This window comes from Paramisgurnus dabryanus, chromosome 1 (assembly GCF_030506205.2).
Source record: "Paramisgurnus dabryanus chromosome 1, PD_genome_1.1, whole genome shotgun sequence".
Taxonomy (NCBI): Eukaryota; Metazoa; Chordata; class Actinopteri; order Cypriniformes; family Cobitidae; genus Paramisgurnus; species Paramisgurnus dabryanus.
Genome location: NC_133337.1, coordinates 35,498,082 through 35,520,759, shown reverse-complemented (window position 1 = coordinate 35,520,759; position 22,678 = coordinate 35,498,082). Strand labels below are relative to the sequence as shown.

Below are 22,678 nucleotides of genomic sequence, written 5' to 3'. Positions count from 1 at the left end.
ACCCCGTCTGAGGACATGGCATGTTTTTGAGTAATCATTCACTAGTAGCCTTGGGCCGTAAGAATGTGACCGGCATTGTCTTGACTTTTGAAAACGTAATGATATCTCGTATAATAGACCTGAATCACTAAATCCCAGCCATGTGCGAGTGCTTTATTCCAAAACCAATGACTTGGAACGTTTTATTACTCAGTATGTAAGATTACAAATATCTTTATTTATATATTTTTTATGTTACAGACAAAAAGAGAGAGCGAGTAGAGAAACATCAGCCTCCCTATGAGTAGCCTACACGTGTTTAATTTTGTATCGAAGCCAGTGGCGTCACTGTAGAGATCGTGACTATATTTCTTTTTAGAAACGCTAAATAACAACAGTTCGATCAAATGTTGTTTGTTCTCCAAATGGTGAGACACCATCAGAGTGCAAGACTTGTGGGTGTGGTACTGCAGCGTGCCCATGGACGCCGGTCGCAGAAGGAGGGGGCTGTTGCAGGGTGTCTTTCTCTATCGAAATCCCGCCCCCTTTGCCACTGCCATCTCTTGGCTTTCCCAGAATGCCCTCTGTCTGAGAGCACTGGCCTGAAATGAAACTACGAGGGCCTGCGCAGAGAGAATGGGAGCTTTGTCTCAGCTGCCATTTACACTGTCTGGGGGCATAGAGAGAGAACTCAAAGAGAGTGTCTGATTGCAAATTAGCACAGCCCAGGGCTCAATGCTCTGTACGCTCACATACGCTCGCTCTGGCGGTGCGAGGCGTGGAGAAAGTTCGGCATTAAACACCGCTGAAGATCATTACGCCCTTTAGTTCTATTGAATAGTGCCACATTTCAGTCGGGGACGGAAAAAATAATTAGCAGCAGGCTTCTTCTTTGCTGACTTGTATATGACTGAGGCATTTGAGGTTGTTTAGTATGCAAGTGACGACGAGTCTGAATTTGTGATTAGCTGAAAGACAAAGGGTGCAGCCGGTGCACTGCAGGGGTGACGTCTCTACTTCAGTGGGCTATACGAGTGGGCCTCTCGACGCGTTTTGGGTTGATTGACACGTGTCAGAAAATCACACGCAGCTTGTATGTGATGACTTTATTTGGCTGTTTTTCTGTTGTGTCTGCGAGCGAAATCATGAGACCATTTGACCTAAATCTGCTCTGGCCAAATGTAATTTCTGAGCATGCGGTACAAGGCCATAAATGCTGTATTAAATGTCATATAATCACATCTTCCCTTCACTTGCTTCTTTATGTAGCCCCTGCAGGCATAAATGTTTGCCCTAGTTTCTTTCTCTTTTTTTAATGTATGTATGTGTTTATTTATCCTTATGCTAGGGATAAAAATGGTTCACAGTAAGCATCATGTAAACATGTGATGCCATGTGAACTCAATAACCTTTCCGTAATAATCTGCTTGCCACCAACTCCCGGTAATTCCCACGAGGCCGCTTTGTGTAGGACCTAAACACACGCGCGTTCACACATAGGACCCAATTCGGCCCTTTAATCTGATTAGCTGTGTCTGTATGGATGAACCTATGGGTTTCACCAGACATGTTTTCCTCTTCAAAATGTCACCCACTAACTAAGTGCTGAAGCAATGATTTAATATTTTAAGTATAATCTAAATCTGCTTAATCTGACTTTTGCTTGTCAAGACCCAGAGAAATGTACAATAAAATGAGGTACTGAAATACATTTTAGCAAATCCTATATATTTTCCCTTGATGTTCAGAAGATATTTATGGTTATACACTGATGTTATTTAATTATTGCATTACAAATTACACTACATTTAAATAACATTCCTATAAAAGTTTTATGAGGGTGTGGTTAAATGTGGTAAAACAGATTGTTTTCCCCACTTTTGTAAAAATTTTTTATCTTATTTTGTTTCATTTATATTTTACCAGAAAATTATTGCCTGCTAAAACCAAACTTTATTCGGTCTGCAGGGGATGTGTAAAATATTTTTCTCTCTCTTTGTAAGCATCACTTTTAAACTCATCTTTGGGACTTTGTATTTGTCTGTTAACTACTGAAAAAAATCCCACTAATTGTCCCTGAATACTTAGGATAAAATAAAATATTTACCAGTATTTAAACAGTCATTCTTAAAAAATAGAGTTAACAGTAATCTTAGTTAAAGTTCTTTCCCTATGTACATATTAACACTAACTCACTACAGTTCTGTCACTGCAAACATTCCCAACATTAATGAAGCAATTTAGGCTGAAAATCAAACACAGAGTACAAAGAAAAATGCCCTTCAAAATAACAGCAATTTTAAGACTTAAAATCTATGCAAATTATATATAGTTAAGCTACTTTAAATTGTAGGCTATAAAATATTTTTTCCAGGTATATAGATGCTGCCACAGTTCTTATGTATTTAAGCTGTCTCAGTTATAATTTCATTTTTTCATGTAATCCCAAACTGGCTTAATAATGCATAAGATCTCTGTGTTCTCCATACTTGGAGGACTCCTTATTCATACACACATCTCACTAGAATTTACAACAAAGAATATTTGGAATTTTAAATCTATAGTGAAACTTTTTCTAAAACACTGAAGCAAAAAATAAATAGCAAAAATAACCTTTCAAACCTTATATTTTTGTGGAGCATTTAAAATTCACAACATTTGCCTTTAACTTTATATTTAATATACTTACTGTAAATTGCTGTAACTCCCGGCGAGGCAACAGGTAGCCTGTCTGTTTCATCTTTATTTTATAGCTAATATTATATTGCGAAATATTACTTAAAACACCACGTATCACTTAAAAAACCGTGTATTTAAATAAAGCATCAATGTTGTTTTTAAAACTACCTCATCGTTTACTCTGGCTTTAATTTACTGTGGTTTTTACACACGGTGCCCTAAATAAATTTAACCAGACCAAACTTCTCAAAGCGAAACTATCACCTCTTAGTTTAAAATTATACCGACACCAATATCTTACAAATCCCTAAGCGGCGCGGCGAATCGTTCGTTTGAAACGCATTACAAGTTATATCTCATAAGCCTGAGGTAAAATCTGCTGAACGAGTCGAGCTCGACGGGCCTGCGAATAAAAAAAAAATACCTAAAGCCATCAACGTTATATAATCTAAATAATATATAATCTCTAAATCGGCAAGCTGTGTGTAATTTAGCTCTGATATTAGATAGGTCAGCGGCTGCTGTCTGGCTCTTTTGTAACGGTCGCTGTGTGTCAGTGTGTGTGTGAATCACAGTTCACCTTAGTTGAACTTGTGTGATCTAGTTCACGGTAGTGAGAGGCTGTCGGTCCGGTCCAGTGGCTGCATGTGGGGAGGACGAACAGCTATTCTTGATCCTAAAAAAACCCCATAACTACTCTTTAAATCCGTCGTCGTGTTACTGTGTATAAATGGGAACGTTGTGATTGTTTTCTCGTCTGTGCGCGTCAAGCGGATGGACGTAACGGTCGTTCGTGTTTTAAGTATCCGCGCGACAGGAATCCACCGTGAAGAATGACATCTCTCCACTACAACTTCAACTTGAATTACATAAACGGTCGTAACGGCGTACTCACCGACTCCCGATAAGTTTCTTTTCTTTGTTTGTTTGGTTCTCTTTGGCTTTTTCCGTTTCTGACGAGAACTAAGGAGCATGATAAATCCAGTCAGATGAAGCGGAGACGCAGCGGTGTTTATGTAAGTTTGCCTTTGTCGTATTCAAGTGGGTTAAATTGGCGAGCTTTCTCACGTATTTTTTATTGGGCTTTGCGTAAACTTGAAATTAAACGCGATACACATGTGCAGCTGGCTTGTGAGACGTTATTGAGCCGTGTAGAGATCTATAGTCTAGTTTTCACGGGTTATTTTCCTGGCATCAGATATAAAATTAATGTCGCGCACGTAGTCGAGGTCATTGAGTTAAACGAGCACTAGCTCTTTTTGTTAGCGCAGGTTTAGGAGAAAGAGAGTAATAGGCACGTTAGAGGTAGAAAAAAGGGTCAGTTTCTCATGGCCAGGGGTTTTTGTTCACGCTTTTTTAATAATCGACCGTGTTGCTCTCTGTTGGTTTTTATAGTTGCAGCCAGACTGAAAGCACCGCGAGACATATCTGGCCTTATCTTCTCATCTAAATTAGAAATAAATCGAGTATGTATATTTTATAACTGGAATTTCTCACAAAATTATTTCTGCAAGGCATGAATGTCATTTTAAAGCTGCACTGGCCGTTTCCTCATTTTTATCAACGAATTAAGGTTCTCTTAACGTGCTATGCAACTTAATGAATTGTAAGCTGATATTGTCATAATATTTTGTTTTCTTTTTTTGTGTCGTATTTAAAATGCATGCACTGTTATCTTAGTTTATGGATTTTCTGATTTGTATCATACATACAGATATCCTTTAAAGACGACAATATGACATTTTTAGTCAGAATGTGTTTTCAAGAGATCATAGTGCAGTTATTTAAGTACATGCCATGCAGAAACTAATGAGTTGAACAGGATTGTCTACTTTAAATGCATATTGCTTTTGTTGTGTGCAGTTCAGGAAGTAAATGAGAATAGAGCTTTTTTTCTGAAAATGCTGTGTGTGTGTTGCAGTGTTTGGTTGAAATGGTGAAATTTCTCTCGGACTCAGCCCAGGGATGGAATGTACGTCCACCTTTTTATCGGGTAAGATTTTGTCTTTAAATAAACAGTTTATCATTCTTTCAGGGTGAGTCACTGAAAATATTTTATGTGATATAAATTGTCACCATTTCAAAACTGCCGTTTTATGATAGAAAGTAGATTTATACAGTATGTACAATAAGCTTTTGTGTACATAAACATCAAACCAAACTTAATGCCATAATTCAGAAATATTAATGATGCGTAAACTGCATGTATTTCTTTCTATCATTTCTGGACAAAGGAATTGTTTTGTATTGCATTACAACTAGAATTAAAGTGCATAGTTTTGTGAAACCTTATTGCGAGGGTTTACTTCTGGTTGTTGACCAAGCAAACACTTCTGCATGTTGCGCACACATGCTATAACATGTTAACCCATGTCCTTAGAGATTTATTATGCTGATTGTGCAATTACCAAGTCGAGTTGTGCTGCCTGCTCGCTTACATTCAAACTTCCTTTTTTGAATCAGATGAATCAGAAAAAGAATAAAAAGCTTTTCCAACTTTTTCACATAAAAATAACATAACTTTTAACATAGTTTGAAAACTGTATTTTTTCACTGCTGGATTTATTTGCCCATGGTTATTTGTAAAATGTGTGTTTTGAATTCCTTGTCAGTCTGTCTGTATTTTTTGGCAGGCATGGTGGATTGTTGAGGGTTGTGATTTAGTAGTGTACTTTGTGCGTCACCGTGGTAAATAAGTAAAAGACTCATAACTAGGTACCAATAACGTGACCGCAGAAGAAGAAACAGAAGCATAGCTTTAGTCATTCTACAAGTGTGGTGTAAAACTCTCGAATGCAAAAAAGAAGAATATGGAAATTGCAAGGTTTTTAGATTTTACATAAAAGCTTTCTCAGCTGTTGTACATGATTTTTAACCCTCTAAACATGACCCCACCCTCATGATAACCAAAGGCAAATATATAATATTTTCCTCCTCTTCATAATCAGTTTTCTTAACATACACCTGACAAAAGATTACAACATCCATGATGTCATCATTTCAAAACAATAAAAAAAAGGACACCAGTCATTTTGGCATTCTGTTTTCACTTGTCTTAATGTTGTCACTCAGCACTGGACTTATCTTGCCAGAAATACCTTTCAATTTGTCGGGGAAAATAACTGAACCGCCATTGAACATACAGCTACGTAACCTGCACAAACTCCCAGGCCAGGCAGAAAGCGAGACCAGATCCCGCATGCGGCACGTCTGGCTGGGTTCGTACGGTGTGTGTGCACACTGGAAGTGTCTTTCCATGACTGGCCCCTGACGCTATAGCCACGCCAAACTGTCAATCCCACAGGAATGTCTCCCCAAACTCTCTGCAACAGATGACAGAAATCTGGCGTATGGTATTGTCATATGCTCTCTCTCGTCCTTTCTTTTCTTTCTAACTTTTTTGCTTCATCCCTCCTCTGCTTTTGTGCTTGCTCTCGACTTTTTTTCCATGTGCTCTCCCCGTTCCCTGCTGCATTTCAGCAAAGACCTAAAGCCAAGCTTGTAATGTGTCAACATGACCTAGCCTAAGTTCTGTAATCTGAGCGTTTCATTCGGCCTTTTTGAAACTGTGTGGTAATAATGACAAGCGCTTGCTTACGGCCATCTTTGGCTAGAAACCCTTTGAAGAGCGCAAGATAATTGAGCAAAGCATACCAAGGCCTCTGAGATTACAATAAGGCAAACAGTCCTACGTCTTCATCCTGGCCTGCATCCAGGCAGGTTTACCTCAGCTAACCCTACGAAAAAGCATGCGTAATTTAAAATGAAAATCCTTGGGGAGGGGTAGTGCCTTCTCTAACCTGACACATTCGCACAATCGGTTGCTCGCTGTTGTGTATTTCTTTAGAACAGAAGCACTACAATGATTTCAGGGCCCGATGGTATCAGCTGAGGTCAGGGGCGTGTCCCGAGCTTTCAGCCTGAAGCCTGTCTGAAACTGGCACTAAAAGGTTTCACAGATGTGAATAAGAGCCGCTTGAAGATGCTTGGCCGACGAGAGCATTACAGCGAGTTAGATTACGGGGGGATGCGGTTAATCTTCTCTGATTCAGGTGTAGCAAAGGACAGCCAGAATAGCACGTATTCTGCAGTCTGGTGGTTGTGGTTACCTGTGATGCATGAAGACATCAGGTGACACGTCCTGTGTGCATCTTGTTAGTTAGTTTGTCTTGTGCGAGTGTATACGGGAGATCCGAGGTTATGCACGTTTTTATTTGTTTGTGTGTAAGTATGTCTGTGTGTGTGTGTGCATTAGTTTTAGAGAGCGAGAGATCTTGTGGGTATAAGCAGGGAGCTCTTAAGTACTTGACCTAATTTCGCAGGCAGAGAAGAATTCAGTAGTGAAGGCCTTCCTCTGTTAGTGTGAGGTTGCTGTGCTGGGTGTTTCCTCCCAGGGTCTAACAGGAAGCTCATGTTTGAGTTCACTTGAGGACAGGGAAAAGGCTTTTCTTTCCACTGTAGATCATTTTGGAGAGAGGGAGAAAAGCCAAGGCCTCAGTTCTGAATCGCCCTTCTGCAATCTGGCATGTGTTTTAGCTTCTTATACTGCCGTATTGTCTGTTTTGGCTGAACTTGCAGGGTTTTTTCTCTGTGAGGAAAACATCTATTTGTTGGGCTACGGTTTGCAGGATTTAAGATCCCGAGTCAGAAATTAGTTAATCCAGCAAGCAAACCAAACGATCCTCAACAGGTTTCTGTTTTATTATCTCTGGTTTTACATTTCAGATTCAGGTGACCCGGGTTATGACCTCAAAAAATGCTGCAGAGGTTTATGGGCAGTAGAAATGACTCAGCAGTTATTGAAACTGAAATAGCTTTGTGTTGCTTGCTGTTATGATGAATCTTACTAATGCTTTTTCATTAACTTTGAGAAAGTCATAATAATAATGCTGTAATTTGTTGTTCACAGATTTGAGGAGCGCGCATAGAGACTTCGAAAGGCGCTGTGAACCTCAAGTTTTGCAGGACTATGCAGGTGAGAGACAATTTCAAATACCCGGCCTTAACACACATTTATCAGTGCAAATGGATAATATAGTCAAAACTATTTAAAATCGTTTTAATTGATATCACAGGGATAAAAATTAATAATTTCTATATTTACATTTAGCAAAGGGTTTTATCAAAAGCAGCCTATGAATGAGAAATGCTGCGTGAATCTCAGTTTGTCATTCAATGTGCTGCCATAATGTAACATAATCTGAATAAATGGTGAGAGGTTTTCATTTAATCTATTATGATTTGACGGGCTTGTAAAATGTGGGCATTGCATGCCAGAATAGCGACAAACCTAAATGCAATGTTTTAAACTGGATTGAGTATTTAAATTGAGTTTATATTTTAAACTATCGATGTTTGATATATTATTCTTCTTTTTTACTATTTTTAAATGGCCAATTTTGCATGAATTTTACTGTTGCTGAAGTCTAGCACCAGAAAAGGTTACAGCTGATTGGCCCGAGCATTTTATGGCGGCACGCGTCTTTGACACGTTGCCCCATCGTTGGACATTTCCAGTGTAGACAGTCACCACTAATCATTTGCAGAATAAAAGTTCTTGTTTACACAATATATGTGTATGCACTGTGTATAATAATTCTGTATTTAAAAATACACACACATGCATGTATCATTTTAAGGAAAAAATATTTGACTAATAAATATTAAATTATATATAAATAAAAAATTAATATACATATATTCCGTAAATATATGTACATGCATGTATATGTATTTTTGTGTGTGTGTGCGGTAGGTGTGGTGTGTGTGTGTGTGTATATTATAGTATTATATAGTGTATATTTATTTTATTTCCAATTATACATACATATATTCGATTTATTATGTAATCCCACATGTTCTGATACATAGTCACATAATCAGAACATCAGACAGAGATCAATCCTTTCATCAGACTGTGAGGTTGTTCAGAATCTAGGCCATCCCTTTGAGAGCTTGTTTCTATGGTGGGCAGAGCAAAAAAATGATGAGAATCAACCTGTTAGTCTCTCATTTCATCATCTTGACTGAAATTAGAGACAGATTTTGGAAGATTTGCAGTATACCGGTTGTCTGAAAATGATGGCTGTGCTCATAACCACGCAGATCAAACATAATTGGTACTTCAGTGGTAAAGTTGTTCATCTGCAGGCTTAGTTTCTGGCTTCTTTGTGACTATCTAAATCAGTTCATCAACGTGTATGATGACATGTTGGTTGTTAAATGGCTTTCTGTGTGCATGAAATCAGCATGACAAAAGCAAAAATATTTTGCTCTTGGTTTTGAAAAGTAGCCCAGTACCTCCCAGGAGGGTTTATTGATGTGGATTCAGCATTACCAAACTTTCTGAACAATCAGACAAATTTAAGATATCTTTATTGCATACTGTACGTTGTGTAGCAGATGAAAATAAAGAAAGAGATGACACTTGTCTTTATCACTTCATCATCTAACAGTCTCTTTCACACATTATACCCATTTCCTTGTCTCCTGCAGTGTGGATGTGTTCTCAGGTCATGTGCCGTTTGCAGGTGTCATCCAGATGTTTTCTTGCTTGTTCTGATGCGCCCTCTGTTAGCACTTAATGTCTTTTTTTGCAGATAAAGCAAAAAACAGACATTTTCCTTGTGTCTAGAAAAAACGATCATGCTCACGAACGCTTAATAAAAAGTGAAGCATGAGTTCTCACATTTTATTTATTTGGAAAGTAGCCGTACCATTTATGGGATATTGTAGAGATTCACTATCCAGTATTCCACAGCACTAAATAAATACATTTGGAAATTGGAAATATAATAAACAGAATATCTGTGGAAGAACATGCAGAAATATTCTTCCATTAGATCAAGCCATAGTTTATTTAGCTGTATAGAATATAATAAAAAAAAACATCTAACAAATCTTATAGTATATCTTGCATGCAGTAGTCAAAGAGAAAAGCTTAAACGTGTCATGTGTATGTAATAAAGACATTTCAGGTTCTGTATTTGTAAAAAAAAACATTGACACACTCAAGTGACTATTGTCTTGTTGTCTTGGCCTTAAGCAGTTCCTTTTGGTTTCCTTTGATGGATTGCCATATATGTTTCCTCCACGGTGCATTCAAGACAAAACACTTTAAAATGCCTGCATCTAGTACTGTTTCAAATAAGGTTGTAACGGTATACCAGTATGGCAGAAAAGATCTCTGTCCACAATCTACACGACCGTAAACACATGAAATATGACTATTCACGCACACTAGGCATGCGCATACAAGTGTAAAAGCTGAGGTGTAAAGAGTATCTGATAACCACACTTAAGTAAAAGTACAGACATCTTGACTCCAAAAATGACTTCATAGTCACTAATTCCAATAAAAGTATATTCTAACAGTACTTGCGTATTTTACTCCTACTCAATGTAGGTTTAAAGATGATTTGTGAGGGTTTATTTCCTAAAATAGACATTAAATTGAATATTACCTCAATATTAAATCAATATAATCACAATAGCCTCTTAAACATGGCAGAACGAAACACTAAACAATAAATCTTTTACACTTGTACGCACATGCCCAGTGTCCCTTTTCTTCATTTCTCCTATCACCCACGTCAAGCACCACGCAAACATAGACATAATTAATGTCTAGAGGGGTCATTGAGTGCGTCGGTCTGTCGACACAATGCCTGTTGTGCTGTTTTGCAGTGCAACCGCACCTTTCCAATTCACTTGGATATGTTTATGGTGCGCTCATGCACGGACCTATGTCAATTCACACACGTGAATGCGTTGTTATGCTTTCGTGAATGTGCATCAGACACTGACAAGGAAGAGAAGACAATGTGGAATAAGGTCGCTCTTTTGTTTTGTTATTTTTTTAAGCACCAAAAGTAAAAGTCGTTGATATGTTTGTACTCGGTACAAACTAGCCCCCCCCCCCCAAAAAAAACGTATGTACTGAAATGTATACCTTTACACCTCTGTTTAAAAGAGATTATTGCTGTAATAATAGCTTGCCTCTTGTGCTAGGCAGCCACATTGTTCTAACTGTTTTAACCTTTTCAGTCGTTTGTATTGAATTTCATAACTTGAGTGTGATTTTTTACTGCATGTTATGAAAGCGGACACTGCATGCTGCTACTGGCATTTCAAAACAGAATGCCTATAACACTACAGTATATATCTAACAGGATACATGTTAAATACAAGTTGGTATATGATTGGTGGCAGTGCTTGAAGTGGCGGAAAAAGTTCCTGTACTCCCATGTGCCCCTTAGATTTTGCTGGTACAATGTGGGTGTGTATGCGGTAGATTACTTAGCAGTGTGAGGATACATTTGAAGACAGGCTCATATATTATCACTGGGTATTCAAATCAGTAAAGAAAACTTCTACTAGACGTCTTATTTTTGTGTGATTTATCGAGATGATGGATAAATCCAATAATTCACTTAGTGCCCCCTCCCTCTAGTATGATGTTATTACCATTAACCATCCTTTTAATGACGCTTTTGACACGGCACAGTACCGGAAATGTGAGAAGTGCTTGAACGCAAGAAAAAAGTGAAGGTACACCGTTAGAGATTAAAATAGAACAACTGCGCAATGGTGAGTACCGTCCCACTTCAAACACTGGTTGGTGGGACTAAGTGCATTATTTAGGGCAAAAACTTTGTTGCAAACCTCGTTTTATCGGAATAAAATCACTTTCACTTTAAAAACGATGCACTGTCACATTACAGCCGACTATCATGTTATATGTTCTCATTAGTGGCAAAAAAGTTTATCATAGTACTTATGCGCTTATTTTGGGTGTTTGCGTCATGAGTAAACACATAATGCATAGTGCCTAAAAACAGCTGAAAGTCAGTAAAGCCTGCAGTTCCGTCTCCATGTTATTATTGTTCCACACATTCGTTGCGATTGGTCATTGTCATCTTTCGGTAGTGTTTCGGTAGAGGCTTGATGAATCACAGAAGGATATGCAATAATTCAATACGCCCTTCAATAGGTACTAACGGCAACCACACCTTCATTTACAAAAGACTCTGGCTAGGTCCGTCTACACTGGAGTGCAACGCCAGAGTTTTCAAGGGCCGAAAACTACAAAGTAAAGTGTATGCCAGGCGCAATCGTAGCAAAAGTAATGCATTTTGAAATGAAAACGCACTAATATAAAGTTAGTCTATGTTGCACTAGCTGTTCATCTTATATTTATACTGACACCCAGTGGGTTGAATATAGCAAAATGGTGTCTTCCATGATTCTGTGAGTTAAAGGCGGGGTGCATGATCTCTGAAAGCCAATGTTGATATTTGAAATTACCTAAACAAACACGCCCCTACCCCAATCGAATCTGGAGCTTCTTTTGATAGACCCGCCCCACACATATTCAACCCAGGCAACGATGTTGGTTAGTAGACACGCCCCTTACTGCCGATTGGCTACAAGTGTGTTTTGGTACTCGGCCCGACTCCCTTTTCCAAAGTGTTTTTCAAAAATCATGCACCCCGCCTTTAAACTGTTCAATAGCAGAGATGATAAAAGATGTAATATCTGGTTGGTCATGGGATCTCATTACATCGGCCCCCTTACAGTAACTCCTACCAAATACCATGCAAAAAATAGCTCTTGTTAGGCCACTGATATAATGGAAAATTGAGCTTGCACGATTTTAAATATTGTAAAATATTTTTTTTACTGAAACGTAAATATGAGAAAAAGCTTTTTTCAGTAAATGTTTTCAGAAATATTTTGCATTAATTAAGTTACGTGAATCTTTCAGTCGGCAGAATTTTGTAAATTCAATGTTTTGAAAAAATTTCCTTTTTACCAAATCTAAATAAAGTAAAGTAAATTTGCTATCATAAGTTTATTATTAGCATTTATTTTAAAGGCCCAAGCTAAGGACTTTGGCTCTCAATACCAGACGAGAGCTGCTCCATGGGTAGGCCACTGTTGCATTGTTGACAGTGGCTCATTTGAATAGCCCTTTAGTATTTTGTGTGAGCAAGTCAGCGCCATTTGCATTTGTTCCAGTCACAAAGGTTTACAGGTCAATAGAGACCAAGCTAACATGCAGAGGAACCCTCTTTTCTCTTATTCTCTTTTCTGTCCTTTTTCTCAACCTTCTTTTGCCCTTCCTTGGTTGTCATGATAAACTCTGGTCGTCTCCCCGGGAATGTGTTTGTGCATGCATGTGTGCATGCGTGTGTACGTAGCAACACCTCAGACGTCTGCTGAGTGATTAATTCTAAGCTGGGAATAAGACAAAAGTGAGGCCCTTGGTAGCACTCGAGCAAACTCCAACAATAATTTGATTATCACACTTGAACATGCTTATTTAGCCCGTGCGTGGTCGTGCATGCATACGTCTGCGTAGGTCCGTGCAGTAAGGAATAAGACTAAGCTGTCTACCTACAGTACTTAAATAGAGCCCATTCAGGACCATTGTTTGTGAGAAGTTTGAATGGCTACGCTGCTGACACATAGTTTCTGAGACACGCACACATAGAGAAAATCGCGAGCACCAGGTCTTCATAAATAATCCCAGAGTGAGCTCAGAGCTTTAACTCTGTACTCTCCATATGTCCTCGGTCACCATCCTGCATACATGCACACGTGCAGGGTGGGACGGTTACCCTGTGACCCCAGGCTGGGCTCAGAGAGTTTCTCGGGCATCTCTGTGGACTTCTTAACAACTTTAAATCACCGTTTACATATGTGTACCTATCATAATACATACAAGTGTGGTAATTTAAAATCAAACAAAATTTTTGATTAATTGGAATTACAAGGTAAAACATATATTAAAGGATTTTCACGTGTGTAATTTAATGTAGATTGAATCATTCATATTAAATAATATTTTTGATTTTAGTTAAACCAGGTAAATTTGCTTTCTAATGCAGAATGGATTTACTTTATACATATGAAATATCTTCAATAATTGTTTTCAGCATGTGCATCTTAAATGTTTTAGATTTTTTTTGTCCAGTTTGACATTGGACTAAAAGTTTTGTCCTAATTTTAAATTAAATGTTGCTTGTTAGAGACAAATCGGTCACATGGGACCACTCAAGACCAGCTGATCTTGCGCATATACTGTAAAAAAGAATGCAGCATGAATTTACTTTATACATATGAAATATCTTCAATAATTGTTTTCAGCATGTGCATCTTAAATGTATTAGATTTTTTTTGTCAAGTTTTGACATTGGATTAGGTTTTGTCCTAATTTTAAATAAAATGTTGCTTGTTAGAGACAAATCGGTCACATGGGACCACTCAAGACCAGCTGATCTTGTGCATATACTGTAAAAAAAATGCAGCATGAAGTTAAAACAACTTTTTTTTTTTAAAGCCCCACTGTGTAGGATCTACTCCCATCTAGCGGTAAAGCTCTATATGACAACCAACTGATTATTAGTTTCTAGCCCCCCCCATTCGGAACGCGTTTTAACTAGTACGGTGGCCCTGTCATGCCAAGGTTAACATGGCTTCCAGTAGCTAAAGCAAAAGCAATGAAAAAAAATGAACAATTTGCATTGTCCTTTGCCTGTGATCCGTCAAAGCACACAGATTTATGTTAAACATGTAAAAAGTCTGATTGTCATGATATGTCCGCTTAAAATCACATAAGTTACAAAAAGCAATCATAAACGTAGCTTAGACACTCCTTTTTCATCCACGCGAGGAAAAATATCACAGGGGCTGTTAAACTTGGTATTAAGATGTGTTTTCATCGATCAGATCACAAGTGGACGAGAGAGAGACATTACGTTTACACTTGGTGTTTAAATCGGTCTCTTTTTGTCCATTTTCGACCGCTTCTCTTCAGATTACTGAGGAGATGGTCTGTGGACCAGTTCCTCTCCTGTCATTTACTCATGAGCTAGAGTAATGACGGGTTTAAATGGACGCGAACTAATATGTCAGAGTCCAATGCTTATGTTTAAGTAAACGTTACATGTCCGTGTATATGTAAGAGCTTTCTCTGATATTGGTAATAAGATCGCTCAACTTTCACACGCTTGTAAAATGAAACGAAAGACGCGCAGATCAGACGCTTTTATCAATGAAAGGCTAAAAATAGCGCTGTACACCGTGTGTTTGTGTTAGAGTTCAGAAAAGATGAAAAACATTTATCTCAGTACCTCAGATTACATAAATGGGCGGAGAGACGGCGTGTGGCTGTTCCAAGACATTAAACCACATGAACGTTTACACTAACAAGTGTTACGCATACCCATGCTATAGTTAGCCAAGGAACTATAAAACTTCAAGTTTACAACATAAACTGTATAGATGTAAACGAATATGCTGAATTACCTGTGGTGAAGATAGAAAGTAACTTGAGTCCAATGAGCCCCATCTTGGAAAACTAACTCCAATATTGACTTTGGTCTTGATGTTTTTCCTGTCGCGTTGTCGTTTAAAATCCCTGTTTCGCTTCCTTGGCGACTTGTTTTAATGTCCTCGAGAATAGTTCTTCAACAGGCTTTCAAAGCATTAGATCGCAGGTTTATCACGGCGTGCGGCCGAAGGATTCAGTCTAACGCAGGTCGCATATCCGGGCTGCATACGTCATCAAGCCTGGTTTATTTAAATTAACTGAGCATTACATTCGCAAGTCATAAGCATATTACATCAATTTACAATTAACTAAGAATAAATGTCAGCTTTATAATTGTTAATATTCTGAAATAAGACTGTCTTGATGACGTATACCGCCTACACATGCAACCTCCGTAGGCTTCAGCTCGCGGCCAGCTTGAGTGTGCTCTGAAAGCGCGAAAGGCGGAGCTTGAATTTCAGGAATGTCCCTCGTCGGCGAATGTATTTCAAAGATGGAGGCACAACATGGATTCAGCCAGAGAGCGCTACGGCGGTATGTATTTTAAATAGCAGATTCTACACTTACGAGAATACTTTGATTAGTGGGGTGGAAGTAATTACACATGAATGAGCACATACTTTTGGAAGAAAACATGGGTTTTTGCTAAGAATAAACTAAAAAAAGTACACACTGGAGCTTTAAAGTAAATTCAACCTACTATTTTAAGTTTTGACTTGTGATAAGTTGAAATAACTTATAAAAACAAGTTGAAATTGTTAGACTTAATTAGTTGACATAAAATTACATGTTGATTTAACATAATTTTTACAGTGTACAGTAAGATGATGACAAAAATCATAATTGCTGATAATTCACCTTGACATTGTAATTGCGATAATTATTGTAGATTCATAGACTTTACATTGAACTTTTGGAGTGCATAACTAAAAAAAAAAATAACGTAAATAACAAATAATAATGGAAGTTATGTAAAAATAAAAAAACAAATGGCTGAAGGACACGTCAACTCAATTTTAAAATTTCTAATTTACCACTGTATTTGGTGCCCAAACATACTAAAAACGCACAGAAATGAGCACAAATGGACAGCTGTAATTGAGGCTTTTGACGATTATGTAATTGTTTTACCCGTAATTATAATGGCGATTAGTTTTTCAATTAATTGTGCTGCCCTAGTGTACATGTGTCTTCAAAAGCTAAAAAATGCCATTTTTACAATTAGATTTTTTTACCTGATCTATAAAATTATTTTGGCATTACGGCACTCAGTCGGGTTACATAATATTCGTAACTAGATTAAAACCACTTAATTTAGATGTTACATCATAAAGCTTGTTTTGCAGGCTATTTGATATTTTAACATCATAATGCATTTGCAAGTGTGTTTTTATTGTGGCCGCAGGAAGGCGGTAGTCAACCTCTGCATCTCTCCTGCGACCTGTTCTCTTTCCCTCTGGGCTTGACGTGTGAAACGCAGCACAAAGCGTAGGATGCTGGATCAGCATGCATACGACATAAAGACTGCTTTTGTTACGGCCTGCACGCTCATGACATCTATAGCCCCCCCAACCAACCTAAACTACACCGGACTGTAGAAAAAAAACCCTACGGGGAGAACGGACGGTCCATTTTTAATCTCTCAAATGCTGACAGCCATAAAACTTTTTACCAAAATAAATGAACCTTAAAAGATGTTTTCCTTCCTCATTTACCCTTGAGGGTCAATAAAGTCTTATCTTGTTCCATTCTGGATCCCATTTTAGTGAATTTGTCTTGCTGCAGATTTATTATTCCATTCTTATCTAAAGTTCTACCTAAAGGAGGATCAGATTAAGTTCTTCAAATGCGTAATGCAGTTTAAGCTGAAACAGATCTTTAGCAATGTAGTTATTCCAAGTAAAACTAGAAATTTGAAATGCCTCTGCTGTCTGATGAGCAGACTTGCACACGTCTATTATGCTTCAGCAGATGCAGGCCTTAGATCCTACGTCGCCTTGCACCCACCGGGTTGATATTGCACCATGTTCACCTCAGCCTATTAAAGGTTGGGATTCCCATCGGGGAACACTCAAGCACAGACAATTAATGGAACAGGAAAATAAGAAGAGAAAACTATGACAAGATAATACGTTTGCGATAATGAGCGTCGACTGACCTATAATCAGTTTTAAAAATGAATTTTAACCAGGAGAATGTCCTTGAACACCAGCAATGACAAGTGGCACATTCAATGCAGTTTATCTAGAAAAGTTTGTTATTATAGATTTAAGCCATGTAGGGGCGGTTTCCCGGACAGGGATTAGACTAATCCTAGACTAAAATAAATGTAAGAGCAGTCCAAACTGAAAACCACTTGCACGGACATATCTTAAAATTCGTCAGTGACCTTTGTTTTGCCACAAGTAATGTTTTTAGTAAGGCATGTTTGTTAAAACTAGTTTAAACTAATCCTGGTCCTAGTCCTGGTTTAAGATAATCCATGTCCGGGAAACCACCCCTTAGTGTTGTGGTGATTACCATGAGAGGCATGAGATTCCCGTTCTGATTTTACCTAATGTAATTTTTAATAGATAAAAAGATTAATTTAAAAACATTGTTGCAATAATATAATGAATTTGTTTTTATGACATTTTTAATTCAATCTTGTTCAAAGTATATGTAACCAAGACCATCTACAGACGCTAGTCTGGCCTAAATTATTTGTAACGAAGACTGCCAACAGATGCTGCAAAATCTAGCAGCTACAGTACATACTTTCTGAATTTAGTGGGAAGATGTGCCCGGTTCGTGTTTAGGAAAAGTTTATTTCATGGTCTTCAAATCCCATCACTAAAAACGGTTTTAACATTTTAATAATGATAATTATTAAATAATACATAATAATACATTTATATGTAAAGAATTTAATCTTCTAGTTTATGTCAGAGCGTTTCCTGTGCACCCAATAGACTACGCCCAGCACATCCCTCGCTCCCGCAGTTAAAGGTTGCAGGACAGAGGGTTGACTTGGGTGTAGAAGGCTCAGCTGGGGCAGATCCTGGAGGTCTCGTATATTCGGAGGCAAAATGACGTGGCACTTGCAAAAGCAGGCTGCACCGGATTTTAAAAGCCAGAACCCTTTAAAGTGCCAGAACTGTTCTTGTTCCTCTCTCTCTCTCTCTCTCTCTCTCTCTCTCTCTCTCTCACACACACACACACACACAATGCACCTTCTGAACTTGGGAAAGAAACACTAGCTCAGATTGGACATTTACTGAAGCTATTTGGAATGATGAGGAATAGATAACATTGAAGGTTATTTAGGAGGAATTAATCAGCACTGAATGATATTTGGATACTGATGTAGCAGTTACTTTGTGCTGTATGCAGAGGTCAAAGTCTTGTTTTATATTTTAAGGACTAAAACAAATACATATTTTATTCTTCACAAAATTGTCCCCTGTAAAATGTTAATGCATTAGAAAGAAGTTATATAATTTAACACTGTTGAAAACTTTTCGGGCTGGAGTTCATTTTGATAGTCATCTGCTGAAATTACAACTCATTTGGTTTGTGTTTTTGTGCTCTCCCCCCCACCGCACGCTTTTTTGTTTTCACAAACTGCTTGCATCCCTTAATAAATGATCCACCTGTTGATTTTCATTTGTCGCGTCGCACTTGTATCATGTTTTTATTTTGATCCAAACCACCGTTTGTCCAGTAGTGTTTGGAAGTTTCAGAGTTAATCGAATTGTGGGATAATGCCACAGAACCAAATACAAAGTGCACAGCAGAAAGGTCTGGAGATTCCAGCATGCGGCAGCTAGCAGCCGTGCGAGTGAGCTCTGATCAAGTGGACACGTAGAAAGTTTTTCCTTTTTAAATCTTTGTTTACTTTTCTCACAAGACAATATTTAAGGTGAGTTACTTTTAGAGGAGTAGTTTTGTTTTTAGCTGTCAGATACAGGCATATTAAACTACGTCAAACATAATCTAATTTAAAACTAAGACCTTTGTAAGAATTAATTTAGGTTTCTGTAGTATGTATCTGCTGGCTGTTGTACCTGATAGTGTAAAAAATCAGCATGGCACTCACGAATTGTATAATAAAAATATGCACAGTAACCTGGTTTTGTAACTTTTTCTAATTCTAACTTTTCGTAACCATAAGCAAGACTTATAATATCAAGGTTTAAAATCATAATAGCACTGATTTGAAGAAATAAACTCTATGTAATGTAGTTTTCAGTATGTAGGTCAGGATTTTATCAGCTTCAAATCAAAGTTTGAGATACATATTTATTAATTTAAAAAAAAGTTTATTTAACAATGCAATACTAAGGGAAAATCTATACATATAATAAATATTTAATAACAAAGATTTGAATGTTTTATTAACTAATAAATAGATTAGCTAATTGATTATTCCTGTTAAATCCTTTTATACAGTTTATTATGCTTACAAGTCAAATAAACAGCTATTAAAATTTTTATTTTCATTGCAGACGTAGAGATCAGGGACAGATGGGATAAATATTCTCAGATATTTTACACAAGCAATTTGCACTACATTTGTGTTTTTTTTTTTCTTTAAAGTTTATTTTTTTTCACATTCAAAAGTGCAATATTTTAAAAGCTGCTTCCAAATTTTTTTAACCTTTTTCTTTAAACGCTAATAGGAACAAGCTTCTGGCTTTGTTTAGTCTCCGTGTACTGCCAAGGAAAGAAAAATGAGGACAAATGAAGTTTACAGGCTTTCGTTAAAGTATTTAAGCAAAGACATAAATTCTACAATTTTTCTATCATTTTGTCAAAGTGCAGAAGAGGAAGAAATAAACAAAAAAAGAAAAAAAATCATTAAGGATTAGTTTGGGACAATGCAGATGTTTCCTCTTATTTCAAATAATAAATACAAAATATCACTTTTAATAAAACATATGGACATTTTTTGTTTTTCATTTTGCACATTTATATGTCATTTACCATTTGACACTGTGTTCGTTTTTTTTCTTTTGCGTGGCATATTACTTATTTTACACAATGTAAATTGCTCTCTGTAATATTTGTGCTGTTTGTAATATTTAACAGAGACTAACATTACTCCTCAATAAAAAAAATCACAAGAAACACTTGCTCAGTATATTTACTGTTATAAACCTATTATATAGAATGCAAAAATGCAAATACATTTAAATGCAAAATATCTCAAACATTTTTTCTGTACAAAGTTTTAAATAGTTAGTGTTAAAGAGTTATTCCTGAAACATGCCATTTTAATGTCTTTCATTTTTCTTTATCACAGTTATTATAATAAACACTTGATGTAAAATCCATACCTTTATTTTTCCTATGTTGTGACTTTTAATTTTTTTTAGAATCAAAATCTAAACACTGCTTAGACCCAAACTATAGGTCAAATATAAAATACATATAAAACTATTCTATGATATTTCTAATTTATTTTATGAGCATGTTTTTTGCTGTATTTGATTAATGTGTTTTAAACAAAATTTCCATGTTGCCTTTTTTTCTGTAATCAATGCATGAGCTGGCCATCAGTGTAATGCTCTGGCTCTCTTAACACGCATTCGGTGTTACACCCGCTCTCTGACCATGCCGCATCAATCGTAACACACTGGATTTTTTCATTACAAAACATAACGATGCTACTTTTATTTGTAATATCAGTATCTGCACAATTAAAAGCAGTATGGCCCATCCTGCCTGAACTTACATAGATGCCTTCTCATATCAGAGATGACCGCCATGTTGTGTAACTGTCCACCATTTTGTGATTTCAGACCTTAACTGTAGCACAGCTGCCCCACCCTTGCAAAATCGCGCAGCCCTATCCCGACAGATCCAAAATGTTGACGCTAATCCTAACTGCTTTCTTCTGCAATAATCGAGCTCACAAACTTTTCCTCGTCGACAGAGACGTTATTTGCTACTTTTGAAATATTGTTGCTTGCACTTCTTCAAAGTAAGGTGTGATCGAAACATTTCAGAGAAGTGTAGATTATATTGTTTTAAAATTGGGGGAATGTGGTATTATTTCGTTTGCTAGCATTTGGTACAGCAGTATTTTGGTACAGCAGGATGATGTGCTCACATGAACTGACAGGACAACAGGAAAGATTACCTGGCATATATTGTCTGTTAGATGGCATCAAACAAGGTGTGTGTATTTGTTTAAAATTATGCAACCGGTAAAATGTTACTTTATGGCCAATGAATCGGTTCAAACATGTTGTGGATTTAATTATTGTCTTTGTACGTAGATTTATACGGTGTAGTCCATCATAATCAGTAAAGCTTAAGTAATTGTTGCCAGTGAATTCTTAGCTTTTAACTAAGACTCATTTAACACAAAAACAATTAATTTCTTATTTAAAACTGACTTAAAAGTGGAGGTATTTAGCTGGTTTCACCTTGTTTTTTATTATACATTTCTTATTAAACAATATAAATTATACATTTCAATTTATTATTGTGCTTACTATGTTTTTTGTTGTAGTTGCTTTTAATATTTAATTAATACATTTTCCCAAAAGTCTAAATTCAGCATAAGAGCTTACTCTTTTCTACAAATAATTTTATATTATACATATTTGATTTTATTAAAAATATTATATTGTGTATGTATCATAATTGTTAAAATTCATTCACCGGCTCTCATTTCTGTCAGGGCCACGGCGAGGCGTAAAGGTCATTTAATGTCTCATAATGGCAGGCGGAGGTCAGGGGAGTTAATCGGGGTTGATGGAGGGGCCCTGTGAGTGACAGACCTAAGGGGCTCACCTCTTAATCTCTGTTTGTCTGTTTTAGTGCTCTTTACCTACACAAAGCAAACAGCACACTCCCTCTCAATGAACACCAGCCCGCTCCCAGCCTAACACTTCTGACCTGTGGGTCGTGCCCTTTGTTCCTCTCTCTTCAGAGTTTGACCTCAGATTTCACCTCTGTAATTGAGGAGTCCTGTAGACACGTGCCCACAGGGGCCCGGGAGAGACCACCACCGCTGCAAACTCACAGCTACCTCTGAGCGGACAGAAAAAAATGCATTTAAAATGCCTTTTTTATGTCTTATGGGTGACATAAAAAATAAGGTTGGACAGATCTTGATTTGTTACTCACTTTACAAGCCGTTTTCTTTGATGCGCAAAAAGTAAATGCTGTGTTTTACAGAAATGTTAGCACTCAAATTGGCAGTTTTGAATCTGTGGTGTCTGTTTAATTGTCATTTTATATGCGCTTGTATTTCTTTATCTGTTATGGCCTGATGATGATGATGATCTTCAGTAAATGAGGAATCTAAATTGATGAACCAGGCCAGGTCTGGGCCTTTTGAGATCTTTTAATCTTAGCTGGGTTTGTGTTTATGTGTCATAATTTATTTTATGTTTTATAGGAGTGTCAGGTTGCTTTTTGAGCAGTTGGCACTTGGTGCTTTCCCATAACACTGATGAAAATGTGTTGGTTAAAAGCTCATGTTATTAGTTTTTACTCATTCCCTTCTCGACAAAAGCACAATTATGGGCGGAAAATTGGGGCTTGGTGATGGGCGTGTGCAACACATGGCTGCAGATTCCCTCCGATGCTTGAAGTTATTCTAGTCGAGATTTTGCCATGCTGATCATCAGTCAGAAAATGTTGTGAATGATCATTTTAGTGATACAATGTAGAATGCGCTAACATTAA

General features: G+C 37.2%; 1 long non-coding RNA gene across 1 annotated transcript in view; it reads left to right on the top strand.

Moving 5' to 3' along the window:
- The first annotated feature begins 2,737 nt into the window (after positions 1-2,737).
- LOC141282196 (uncharacterized) overlaps positions 2,738-22,678 on the top strand; it is a 31,308-nt gene continuing 11,367 nt past the window's right edge. The window contains exons 1-3 of the long non-coding RNA XR_012336719.1: positions 2,738-3,674; positions 4,580-4,651; positions 7,568-7,633. This is a non-coding gene — a long non-coding RNA (uncharacterized lncRNA). The remainder of the gene's footprint in view (positions 3,675-4,579; positions 4,652-7,567; positions 7,634-22,678) is intronic.